The sequence below is a fragment of the Phoenix dactylifera genome, chromosome 18 (assembly GCF_051530095.1).
Source record: "Phoenix dactylifera cultivar Ajwa chromosome 18, Ajwa_hap1_PhDact_Kaust_v1.1, whole genome shotgun sequence".
Taxonomy (NCBI): domain Eukaryota; kingdom Viridiplantae; phylum Streptophyta; class Magnoliopsida; order Arecales; family Arecaceae; genus Phoenix; species Phoenix dactylifera.
In genome coordinates this window covers 5,715,417-5,728,869 of record NC_143207.1, presented here as the reverse complement: position 1 = coordinate 5,728,869, position 13,453 = coordinate 5,715,417, and the positions used below count along the sequence as shown (strand labels likewise).

The 13,453-nt window shown below is 40.8% G+C and overlaps 1 non-coding gene across 1 annotated transcript; it reads right to left on the bottom strand.

Moving 5' to 3' along the window:
- Window positions 1–6,630: 6,630 nt before the first annotated feature.
- LOC120107280 (small nucleolar RNA R71) lies at window positions 6,631–6,736 on the bottom strand. Its single transcript, XR_005509157.3, has one exon. It is a non-coding gene; the product is annotated as a small nucleolar RNA R71 (small nucleolar RNA).
- Between the last annotated feature and the right edge of the window lie 6,717 nt (window positions 6,737–13,453).

Sequence of the window (13,453 nt, the reverse complement as noted above, 5' to 3'; positions counted from 1 at the left end):
CCCAGTCCTAATCCAATTAGGACTCTAGGAATCCTACTCGAAGTAGGACTCTTGTTTCAAGTCCAATTAATTAATTCCCATTCCTTCTTCAACTTCTTATCAATCGAATTGATTACTCGTGGTTCATAATCACTTTTCAACCATCGGATCGGTCAATACTTCTAGTGTGTGTGACCCCATAGGTTCTACTCTGACTGGTAGTGAGATATATTATGATCTCTATCATAATATCATTGAAAACTCCTTTCAATGGATTGGAACGATTCCAACTCAACTCATTAGGGTTTATCGATCATCGAGATAATCCCTGTGAGTCCCACCATCCACCAGTGACACCTAGCAGCATGTAGTGGCTACCCAGTAGAATAGAAAGATGAACCTCTAGGTGCAGTTACCATGTGATATAGTCCTACTATCGTAGATCCCTACAGGACGGAGGTCATGGATAACTCGTCAAACCCCTTCGTCTGTCATATGTCAAGATTTATTCGACTTGAGTTCGATAGTGGAAAACTGTTTTTCCACTTTATATTATTGCCCTGGCCAAGGTCTTAGAACTCAGTCTAACAAATCACATAGGATCACTCCTCTTCTATCAAGGTCGATAGATTCCATGTAAGTGCATACCCTACTCCTACAGTGAACTTACTGCAGCCAATCTACACTACAAGGACCCATATGACTAGAGACCATGTATACGTGTAGTCAAACTACAATAACCTCACTGTGAGTAGCTGAAGCACCGCAGGTCAAAGGACCAGTCATACTACTGCAACATCAAGCAAGTCAATGACGAGTGGATAGACATCCAAGTGACTTCTTGTCTTGGTCACGCTCAGTACCCTTGTTCTCTAACAAGCACCTGCACTATCACTTCAGTGTCCCTACACTGTGGACTCAAGTCTCGTCCATCCAGAAGAAAAGTGATCTGTGCACTGATCGGATCGATCACCGTCCTCATGATGATCCATTGATCAGGAGCATTTAGAAATTAATCACCGATGATGCATGGCTCAAATTCTTAACTCTTAAGAATATGCATCATCATCTTATTAATTCTTGGACGATTCATAGACACATAAACAATATGAATGAAAAAGATGCCTTTTATTTATTCAATAATAAATAGTCAAGTACAAAATTATGTCCCTAGAATTAACAATGTGTCAGCCAGATTGGCTTCTAGGGCATACATCTAACATTGTACTTCATCAATGGGTACATCTGGTTGAGGAATATCTTGTATATCTATTTTTAGGTCTTGAACTTCTTCAAGTTCAATTATTCTATCCTTACCTTTTTCTAAGATAAACTCTTTCTCTAAGAAAGTGGCATGTCTACCTATAAAGACCTTTTGTTTGGTAGGATGATAGAAGATGTATCCTATACTATCTTTAGGATAGCCTACAAAAATACATTTATCTGATCTAGCACTTAGCTTGTGTCCAAAATTTCTTTTGATATAAGTTTTACAGCCCCATATCTTAAGATACTTAAGATTAGACTTCTTTTCTCTCCATATCTCATATGGAGCACTTGATACAGATTTTGATGGTACCCTATTTAATACAAGTGCAGCAGTTTCTAGGGCAAAACCCCAGAAGAAAATAGGAAGATCTGTAAAGCACATCATGGACCGTACCATATCTAATAGAGTACGATTCCTCCGTTCGGCTACACCATTTAATTGTGGCGTATACGGAAGTGTCCATTCAGAGAGAATGCCCTTTTCTTTAAGATGATTTAAAAACTCACTAGAAAGGTATTCACCTCCTCGATCAGATCGAAGGATTTTAATACACTTTCCAGTTTGTTTTTCAACCATAATTTGATACTCTTTAAATTTATCAAAAACTTCGGATTTATGTTTTATAAGATACACATATCCGAACCTTGATAAATCATCAGTAAATGTGATGAAATAAGGGTATCCACCACTAGCAGGAGTTGTCATAGGACCACATACATCTGTTTGTACAAGTCCTAATAACTCTCTTGCCCTTTCTCCATGTCCAATGAATGGAGACTTAGTCACTTTACCCATAAGACAAGATTCACAAGTTCCTAATAATTTATAATCATAAGGATCAAAGAACTCTTCTTTGTACAACTTGTTGATTCTTGATTCGCTTATGTGACCAAGTCAGCAATGCCAAAGAAGGGTGTTATTTACTTCTTCTCTCTTTCTTTTATCGCTTTTATCAATATGAAAGACATTGTCATTAAGTAATAGAACAAGAAGACCATTTTCCATAATGCCATTGCAATAGACTTTATTAGAAAAAGAAATTGAGCAATCATTGCTCTTTACATTAATTTCATATTCTTTCTTTAACAACAAAGACATGGAAATTACATTTCTAATAATTTTGGGCATATAATAACAATCTTCTAATTTCAGGAGCTCTCCCGAAGGCAACTCCAAATGGTAGCTTCCAACAGCTTCAGCCTGGATGGACTCTCCTCCAGCACCATACAGCTCGAAGCCACCTTTCTTCAAAATTCTAATTTTCGGTAGTCCATTCAAAGATTTGCAAATGTGAGAACCACAGCTGGTATCCAATACCCATGAATTTGAATTTGAAGAACTTAATGATAAGTTGGCATGTAACATAAACATACCTTTCGATGCAACTTTTGCATCGGTCTTCATACTTGCAAGAAAACTATTGCAATTCCTTTTTCAGTGGCCAGCTTTACCGCAATGGAAACAGGTACTTGATCCGGAGTTTTTCTTTCCTTTCTTCTTTTTGATGCTACTCTTAGGGTTCAATCTTTTCTTAGAACCCTTATTTCCCGATTTTCTCTTAGAGGTGCCATCTATAAGAAGGAGTGGACCTTTATCCTTCTTAATATGGCCTTCAGCTATTGCCCGGCATTCCAAAGTCATGGGAGGACACCGCCCCGGCAGATCGGGAAAAAGGGGGTCACTCCGCAACCAAAGATATAGCTCGGGCAGGGAGGTGTTCAGCTTGTTCATGTGTGATAAGTGCTGAATAATTTAAAATTTAGTTATCTTTTCATAGCACTTATCAATGTTCTTAAACTAATAAATACATACTTTACCATAAAATTGAATAAACATTGAAATAAATTTAAAATATGGTAAGAGGTAAATAATTCTTTTCTCAAAACAGACTTTGAACTTGTCTCTCTCCTGGTTGTAATCTTTCATGAAAACATATAAGGAGGAGATTGTGTTGACCCGGTTTAGTAACCTGATGGAGTTGTAATCAAGCTAAGGCTATGATTAAATAGGTTTTGGTCCTGATTCGATCGAAAGTTATAATTAATTATGTATGGGGCAAAAGTTTGATTAACCCTTTTTATTAGGTCACGGTCCAATTTTTAGTCTTGTCTGATCGAGTTCGATCTGAAGCAGCTCAGCAAGAATTAAATTTAAATAACATTGGGCTCGAGAACAATTTCAAGCAAATCAACGATCATGACCCACCTCAAATCCAAAGCCAATTCCCAACCAATTCCTTACCTGCCTTCATATAAAATTTATAATTTTAAAACAAAAATAATAATAATAATAATTGAATATCCATGATTCACTGTTCATATGAACAGTGTCCCGTGAAAACATTGTTCATATGAACAGTGTTACAAAAAAAAAATATAAAAACTAATCCCACTGTTCATCTTCTTCCTCCCTCCTTGCATCAGGGCCATCCACCTTCCTCCCGTCGATCCCGCGTCGATCCGCCGCCCGTGCCAACCCCAGCCCATTCCAAGCTCCATCGCGATGAGGCCATCAACAGCCCGCACACGGTGAACGCCGGTAATCCAGCAACCTCCCACGCCCGTCCGACTGCAAGCGGAATCCAAGCATTACGCCCAACCATCCCTCCGCCTCTTCATCCGCCTGCATCCCCGCCTCCGCACAGCCGCCATCCCGGGCTCACAGATCACTCCCTTCCGTTCCAGCCACGAGCCCCACGCGGTGCAGCCAGCGACCGGATCTCCCGCCTCCTCTTCCGCCCGTGACGCCTCCGACCCAGCAATCGCCCTCCACCCGAGCATCTGCAACATCTTTCCGTCCGGATTCATCCCTAGCACCAAGCCGTGATCGGCTCCCAACCGCCGGAAACCCAGCTCGGCATTCATCTACAGCTCAGTCCCCGGCTTCTCCGAGATCCAGATACTCCGCATCAGCACCTCCCATCGATCCCGCGGCCATCTCATCTTCTTCCCTCCACCTCCCGTCGATCCAGCGGCCGGCTTCATTTCCGGCCATTACAATCAAACGCTCCACGGATCCCTCCCAAGATCCAGCCATGCCATTGACGCCATTCATCCACTATAAAAGGAGGAGGGCGTTCGGTGGCAGAGGGGGAGCTCGGTTGAGAAGAAAGAAACAGGGGAGAGGCTCTGTTTCGGTGAAGAAGAAGAAGAAGAAAGCCGAGAAAAAGAAATAAAAAAAGAAGAGAGAGGGGAGGAAAGAGAAGAGTTTGTGATAGTTTGAGAATAATGGGCGGTGATCAATTTCATTTGAAGATGGGAGGTCGTCCGAAAGCCATGCTCGGCTAAACGTCTAGTCTAGGACTGGATGAAGCCCTAGCAATGTATCAGGACAATTGTAATTCTTACTTTTTTTTTTATTTTGGAGCTTGTTTAAATTCTTATTTTCAATGAAATATTTCTTTATGATATTTAAATTTCGAGCATGCTAGTTACTAATCATGTTTGCTAAAGTAGTCTAAGATGATCCATGCCTAGGAAGATGAAGTGTACTGCATCCTAGATTAGCATACTTAGGTAGACACTTCATGCTACACCGAAGATGGATCTTCCTAACACTCTTTATGCTTTTATTTTAAAAGGCTTGTAGCCAAAATTGCATGCCTCTCCAAAAGACAAAAATTAAGAACACAATCCTTGATGCAATGCTATGTGGTGGATTCCAAACCCTAGATCTATTTACTCTGATAAATTCCAATCCGTACTCATAGTTTAATTTAGTTAAATCAAGTTAGCAAATCCTTCTTTTTGATTTATTTTTAAAAGAAAAATAACTTATTCTTCAATCCCTGTGGACCGACACCCGTAATCACTATCCTACAGGATACGTGCTATTGCGTGATTTATTTTTGAAATTGAAATAACCGATCAATTTTTGGCACCGTTGCCGGGGATTGCTAGCATAGTTATTTTTTCTATCATTAAAAAAAAAATTAATTAATTTAAAAAAAAACTTTCAAAAAAATATATAAATAAAAAAAAATTATTTTCTATTATTGTTACTTTTCTTATCTTTTTTTTTCTCTTCTACTAATTTGTTTTTTAAAAAAATTTCTTTTGATCCTATTTAATCCTATTTCTTCTACTAATTTGCCTATGATTTTTCCAACTGATATGTCGACCTTGTGACCAGGACCTGACAACCTTTCTGCGACTACGTTGGCTCAATCTGCAAACCTCCCTGTGAATAACTCAATGACAGAGCCTTGCGGGCTCATTCGGTCCCTAACGGATCAAAAAGAGAACTGCTGGAAAAGGAATGCTGTAGAGGTTTGCCTAAAAAAAAAAATAAATTGCTGGAAAAATTTTCTTTGGTAACCTCTAAACCTTTCTTATTTAAATTAATTATTAGCTTGAAATTTTGTGGTGATTGTTTGATTTCAATTTCAGCAAAAGTGTGAATGCATGCTTGATACACATACACAAATTGATCCGCACATAGTAAGGGCAATCACCCCAACAAGATAAGAGCCGGATTTCATCAACGGACTCTTGCCCAATTTAGGTGAACTCAATCTCACATAGTGTCACTTTAATTAAAATCAATTAGACATTGGCCCCTAGGGACATTCGAGCTCAATAGGACGAAGATCGCCGAAAGTTGCACCAATTTCGCTCTGTGGCTTAGTTGATGTCTAGGCAAGCTTTGTCCCTATAAGGGAGACAGTTCATCTGTTCGAGGTAAGTGGGTTTTAAGTGGGACCTTTGCGAACGCATCGTGACCCCTCCACTTACCTGGGAGCTTACCTGGTCAACTCGGTTCATTAGACCGGATTGGAGGCTTAGGTGCCCTCTTCAAACCAGTTAGGAGCTGTCTAGTGATTTTAGGACAGAGACTAGGATTGATATGCTTTTCTCTCTTTGCATGCTTGATTGATCGAGTAATAGTGTATGCACGGTAGTCGTTCTAGAGTATAAAACCTATTACCTTTTGACCCTGAAATAGAACGAACCCTTAGGAACATTCGAGCTAAGATCAAAACATTAGGATCATCCCCACCTCTTAAGATGGCTGAAGAACAACCCAAACTCCTGAGGGAGTACTTTACTCCCACTATTTACACTTCCCCATCTTGCATTCGATTACCTGAGGTAGCAGCTGTACAATATGAAATAAAGTCTAGTGTGATCCAAATGCTCCCATCTTTTTATGGGCTCACCAACGAAGACCCATACAAACATTTAGATGAATTTCTTGAGATTTGCACCACTGTCAAGATTCAGAACTTCACTGATGATGCCCTGAAACTTAGGTTATTCTCCTTCTCCCTTAAAGATAGAGCCAAACAATGGCTGAATTTTTTAGAAGCTAACTCAATTCATTCTTGGGATCAAATGCAACAAGAATTCCTTAAAAATACTTTCCTATAGGAAGAACGAACCAGTTTAGACGTGCCATTACAAGCTTCTCCCAAACCGAGGGAGAAGAATTTCATGAAACTTAGGAGAGATTTCGGGACCTAATCCGTAAATGCCCTCATCATCAAATACCTAAGTGGCAGCTAGTGCAATGTTTTTATGACGGTTTGACTGAACAAAACCGTCAGATGATCGATGCTGCATGCGGGGGGACTTTCATGCTTCGAAATGAGCATGAAGCATGGCAACTATTTGAAAATCTTAATGAAACCTCCCTCCACCATGCTTCATGTTCTCGTCAAGCACCCCCGAATTTTCAAAGAAAAGGGGCCATTTGTGAAATAAGTCATTCTATGGACCTGTCTAGCAAGGTAGATGCATTGTCCCATAAGATTGACCAACTAATGATAGGAGGACATGTCGTTAGCTCTTTCCAAGCACAAGTGTGTACTATCTGTTCTAGCCCATCGCATCCTATTCATGAGTGCCCCTCAGCACCCCAATATCCCGAACTCGTGCAAGAACACATCAATGCTGCCCAAACATAGCCCAGACCGGGTAATGATCCATTTTCCAATACATATAATCCGGTATGGCGGAATCATCCAAATTTTTCTTGGAGGCAGCAAGCTTCTAATACCTCCCAACCCTTCTCCCAAAATTTTCAAAACCCTCAGAATTTTCATCCCTACCGTCCCTCAACTCAATTCAGCATCTCCTCCTCCAACCCAAAGAAATACAGCCTTTGAGGAGAAGGTGTTGACTGCCCTTCAAGGTTTGGAGGCAAATACACAACTATTGCACTCTCACACGCAATCAATTGCTAAGCTAGAATCCCAAATGGGTCAACTAGCTAATGCATTAAACAAGCGAGAGGAAGGTAAGCTTCCAAGTCAACCAATGAGTAATCCTAGGAGACAATACGTGGCTCAAGAAACTCGACTAAATCATGAGCAAGCTAATGCTTTGACTACCCTAAGGAGTGGACGTATAATAGATAATAAGGTTGGGGAGGGTAACAATAAGGAAGGAGAGGAAGAAGAGAAGAATGTATCACATGAAAACCCAAAACCTTCTTCAGCTAGTCCACCATCTGCCACAACCCACATTCCAAAGGCTCTATTCCTTGAAGCACTTAATGCACCCTCTCCCTTTGGCAAGAAGGGAACTTCATTAGAAGAGATGATGGAGGTCTTCAAACAAGTTAAAATCAACCTCCCACTCCTTGATGCCATCAAACAAGTTTCCTCCTATGCCAAATTTCTCAAAGATCTTTGCACCCAAAAGCGGAAATCTAGGACACATGTGCCTAAAAAGGTCCTACTTACTGAACAGGTAAGTTCGATTCTCCAACACAACACCCCTCCAAAATTCAAAGATCCTGGCGCTCCCACTATTTCCTGTGTCATAGGAGATAACTCCATTGCTCGAGCACTTTTAGATCTAGGGGCAAGTGTGAATCTTCTACCCTATTCAGTCTATGAAAAATTTGGGTTAGGTGAATTAAAACCTACCTCGGTGTCCTTACAATTGGCTGATCGATCTGTGAAGATACCACGGGGAATGATTGAAGATGTTCTTGTCAAGGTAGACAAATTTTATTTTTCAGTAGATTTTATCGTCCTTGATATGGAACATGTGCCCAACATAAAAAAACAAATCCCTGTGATTCTTGATCGTCCCTTTTTAGCTACAGCCAATGCCTGTATTAACTGTAGAACTGGAGCAATGGATATATCATTTGGGAACATGAAAATTAAGTTGAATGTATTTCATGCCGCTGACCAACATGTGAGGGAAGACGAGTGTTGCCTAATTGACGAAATGGATGATCTTGTAGAGAACGCCCTTCCCTATATCTTAGCAAATGATCCCTTAGAGGCATGTTTGGCCCATTTTGACATTGACAACTTTGATATAGACAAGGCCGTAGAAGAAGTTAACATCTTACTCGATAATCAATCTCCCATGAGTTCCCTTCCTTGGAAGATCCGACCTGAACCTCTTCCCCCCATTGCTAGCACACCACTTTGTCCTTCCATTGATTCTCCACCTAAACTTGAGTTGAAGCCACTTCCGACAAATCTTAAGTATGCCTTTCTAGGACCAGAAGATAGCCTCCCTGTAATCATCGCAGCCAACTTATCTACTGAACAGGAGGGTAAACTTTTAAGGGTGCTAGAAGAGAATAAACATGCCATAGGATGGTCTGTAGCCGATTTGAAAGGGGTTGACCCCTCTGTTTGCATGCATTGAATTCATCTCGAAGATGATGCAAAGCCCACCCGAGAAATGTAAAGAAGACTCAACCCTAATATGAAGGAGGTAGTCAAGAAAGAAGTGGTGAAGTTATTAGATGCCAGAATCATTTATCCAATTTCTGATAGTAAGTGGGTGAGTCCGACACAAGTGGTACCCAAGAAATCAGGTATCACTGTGGTTGAAAATACGGAAGGAGAATTGATACAAACATGCACAACCACGGGTTGGCGCGTATGCATTGACTACAGAAAACTTAATTCAGTGACTAGGAAGGACCATTTCCCTCTACCTTTCATAGATCAAATTTTGGAACGGATGGCTGGTCAAGGTTTCTACTGTTTCTTAGATGGTTATTCTGGATATAATCAAGTACCTGTTTACCCGGACGATCAAGAGAAAACCACCTTTACTTGCCCATTTGGGACATTTGCATATAGGAGGATGCCTTTTGGACTATGCAATGCACCCGCAACCTTTCAACGATGCATGACGGCCATTTTTTAAGATATGGTGGAAAACTTTCTAGAAGTGTTCATTGATGATTTCTCAGTTTTTGGCCTATCTTTTGATGATTGTCTGAACAATTTGACCTTAGTTTTGAAAAGATGTAAGGAGACCAACCTAGTATTAAGTTGGGAAAAGAGCCATTTCATGGTTCAAGAAGGCATAGTTTTAGGACACGTCGTGTCCAAAAGGGGCATTGAAGTAGATAAAGCCAAAGTTGATCTTATTTCCAATCTCCCCCCACCCAAAACTGTGAAACAAATCCGATCATTTCTTGGCCATGCTGGTTTCTACCGTCGCTTCATTCAGGATTTCAGTAAGATTTCCAAACCCTTGTGCAATCTTCTGGCCAAGGACACTCCCTTTGTCTTTGATAAAGCATGCGAGGAGGCATTTGAAAATCTTCGCTCGAAATTGACCACTGCACCTATCATACGGCCCCTAATTGGACCCTTCCATTTGAATTAATGTGTGACGCATCCGACTATGCCATTGGGGCAGTTTTAGGGCAACGGCTAGATAAGGTACCTCATGTCATCTACTACGCTAGTAAAGCACTCTCAGATACACAATTGAACTACACCACCACTGAGAAAGAATTGCTAGCTGTAGTATTCGCGCTAGACAAGTTTCGATTTTACCTATTAGGATCCAAGGTTACCGTACTCACTGATCATGCTGCCCTTCGACACCTTCTTGCAAAGAAGGACACCAAACCCCGTCTGATTCGATGGATTCTTTTACTACAAGAATTTGACCTAGAAATTCGTGACAAGAAAGGAACTGCAAATGTCGTAGCAGACCACTTATCAAGAATTCTTCTTGAGCCCTCTAAGAATACCTCACCCTTACATGATGCTTTCCCAGATGAACAATTATTTGGGGTACAAGGAATGAAAATGCCATGGTTTGCAAACATAGTAAATTACCTTGTTAGATGTATGCCCTAGAAGCCAATCTGGCTGACACATTATTAATTCTAGGGACATAATTTTGTACTTGACTATTTATTATTGAATAAATAAAAGGCATCTTTTCATTCATATTGTTTATGTGTCTATGAATCGTCCAAGGAATTAATAAGATGATGATACATATTCTCAAGAGTTGAGAATTTGAGCCATGTATCATTGGTGATTAATTTCTAAATGCTCCTGATCAATGGATCATCACGAGGACGGTGATCGATCCGATCAGTGCACAGATCACTTTCCTTCTGGATGGACGAGACTTGAGTCCACAGTGTAGGGACACTGAAGTGATAGTGCAGGTGCTTGTTAGAGAACAAGGGTACTGAGCGTGACCAAGACAAGAAGTCACTTGGATGTCTATCCACTCGTCAGTGACTTGCTTGATGTTGCAGTAGTGTGACTGGTCCTTTGACCTGCGGTGCTTCGGCTGCTCACAGTGAGGTTATTGTAGTTTGACTGCACACATACATGGTCTCTAGCCATATGGGTCCATGCAGTGTAGATTGGCTGCAGTAGGTTCACTGTAGGAGTAGGGTATGCACCTATAAGGAATCTATCGACCTTGATAGAAGAGGAGTGATCCTATGTGATTTGTTAGACTGAGTTCTAAGACCTTGGCCAGGGCAGTAATAAAAAGTGGAAAAAGAGTTTTCCACTATCGAACTCAAGTCGAATAAATCTTGACATATGACAGACGATGGGGTTTGACGAGTTGTCCATGACCTCCGTCCTGTAGGGATCCACGATAGTAGGACTGTATCACATGTTAACTGCACCTAGAGGTTCATCATTCCATTCTGCTGGGTAGCCACTACATGCTGCTAGGTGTCACTGGTGGATGGTGGGACTCACAGGGATTATCTCGATGATCGATAAACCCTAATGAGTTGAGTTGGAATCGTTCCAACCCATTGAAAGGAGTTTTCAATGATATTGAGATAGAGATCACAATATATCTCACTACCAGTCAGAATAGAACCTATGGGGTCACACACACTAGAAGTATTGACCGATCTGATGGTTGAAATCGTGATTAAGAATCACAACTAATCAATTTGATTGATAAAGAAGTTGAAGAAGGAACCAAGGGAATTAATTAATTGGACTTGAAACAAGAGTCCTACTTTGGGTAGGATTCCTAGAATCCTAATTGGATTAGGACTGGGAATCCTAGTTGAAGTAGGACTGGGATTCCTACTTGGAATAGGATTCCAACAATCCTAATGAGATTAGAAATTTTGAATTAAAATAGGATTCCTACTTGGAGTAGGATTCCTAGAAATCCTAATTAGATTAGGACTTCGGATTCAAATAGAGTCCTAATTGGATTAGGACTAAAATTAAACAAATCCTAATTGGATTAGGATTCCTTAAGTCTAAATTAATTAATAATCTAATGAATCAACATGACTCCTAATTGGATTAGGATTGAAGAGTTCAATTGAGTCATGGTTCATTCAAGTCCTAGTTGGATTAGGACTAGCATAGATTGAACCCAATTGGCTAATCCTAATTGGATTGGGATTAAACCATAAGAGAGGCACCCAATCCTCTTTGGAAGAGGATTAGGGCATCACAAGAAGGAGGGATTACGCCCCTCCTCCTCTCCTTGTGTGCGGCATGAAGAGAGGGGCCGGCGCCCCCCTTCTCTCTTTGGAAAGTTATCTAGGGCTCCAACTTTGGAGGAGCCCTTGATGGCTATAAGAGGGACTATGAGGCCGGCACCCTAGGGCATTGAAACCTCTCTTCCTCCAAGCCGTGGCCCTCTCCTTTCCTTGGTGTTCTCAGCCGCAAGCAAGGGAAAAGCTCTCCAAGTGTTGGCGGCCTCCTTCCCTTCCCTTCCTTCATCCAACACAAGGAACAAGAGAAGGCTGCGTAGGGGATCATCTTCTTCCTTTTCTTCATCCTTCTTCTTCCTCCTTCTAAGCACAATCAAGAGTTGATTGAGAGGGAGGACATCAGCCATCAAAGCTATCTCTGCAAGGGAGCTAGCACCCCGGTGAGATAGAAAGCTTGGATCGGATCCTGCTTCGTGTGGATACCCGTAGAGGCCGGACGTTTGAACGGCTTCAAGCGAACCCTCTTCCAAAACCACGAATTCAGATTTGCGGTGATCATCTACCCGCGCAAGGTGAAGATTTGATCTTCCTAATAGTTTTAAAAGTTTTAATTCTTACCTAATTACGAAAGGTCTCGAAACAACGTTCATGCGATGAACGTCGAACCCGTGCATGCCGATTCCGCTGCCTTCTGAAAAATTTTTGAAATATCAGCGGCATGGGCGGGTTCCCAACAGTGGTATCAGAGCCTAGGCTTCGTAGATTAAGGTAAGAATTAAATATCTAAAGGCTTATTAGATCTGAAAATTGAATGATCATGCATGCTGAAAAATTCTGCATGCAGATTTTTCAGGGGTGCTGATTTTTGCACGCTGATTTTTATGTGATAAAAAAGATGATTCTAATTGCATTGTTAATGGGATTACAAAGTTTAGAATCATGATTAGCATGATCAGCGACCTATGTCATGATATAATCAGTTAGTTTTCAGATCTAAAAATTATAATTGTTGCATACGGTGATGATCATAGGATTCAAACCCTTTTGGTATCAAATGTAATGACCTGCGATGTGATCTGCGATGTCATGTAATTTTTCAGATGCTTGCATGCATCTTATTTGATGTTTTGAGAGGCCTGCGTGCCTCCTAAAAGGAGATGTAATTTATTTTTATTTTTATTTTACATCTGGTTGTATTTCTGTGATGTGATGTACATCAACGATCAAGTTGAAGCAAAGGCATGAGATGAAAGGTGATCTAAGCGGTTGATGGCGATGGGATCAAGAGTTGATCAAGGATCGAATCAAGGAGGCTTAGAACCAATTCAAGAGTTGAAGACCACTTGATCGATTGATGTGCATGTGCTTGTAATACGACCTAATTAGAATCCATGATCATCACCTATTTAAAGTTTAACTTTATTTGATGCTGCGATTATAACTGCCTGTGATGTACCGTTTGCATGAGATGTGAATGCGAGTCGGGTAGATAGGTTTACATGTGATGTAGCAAACCCAATTGAGACCTAAATCAAAACCTCCTCAATCAAG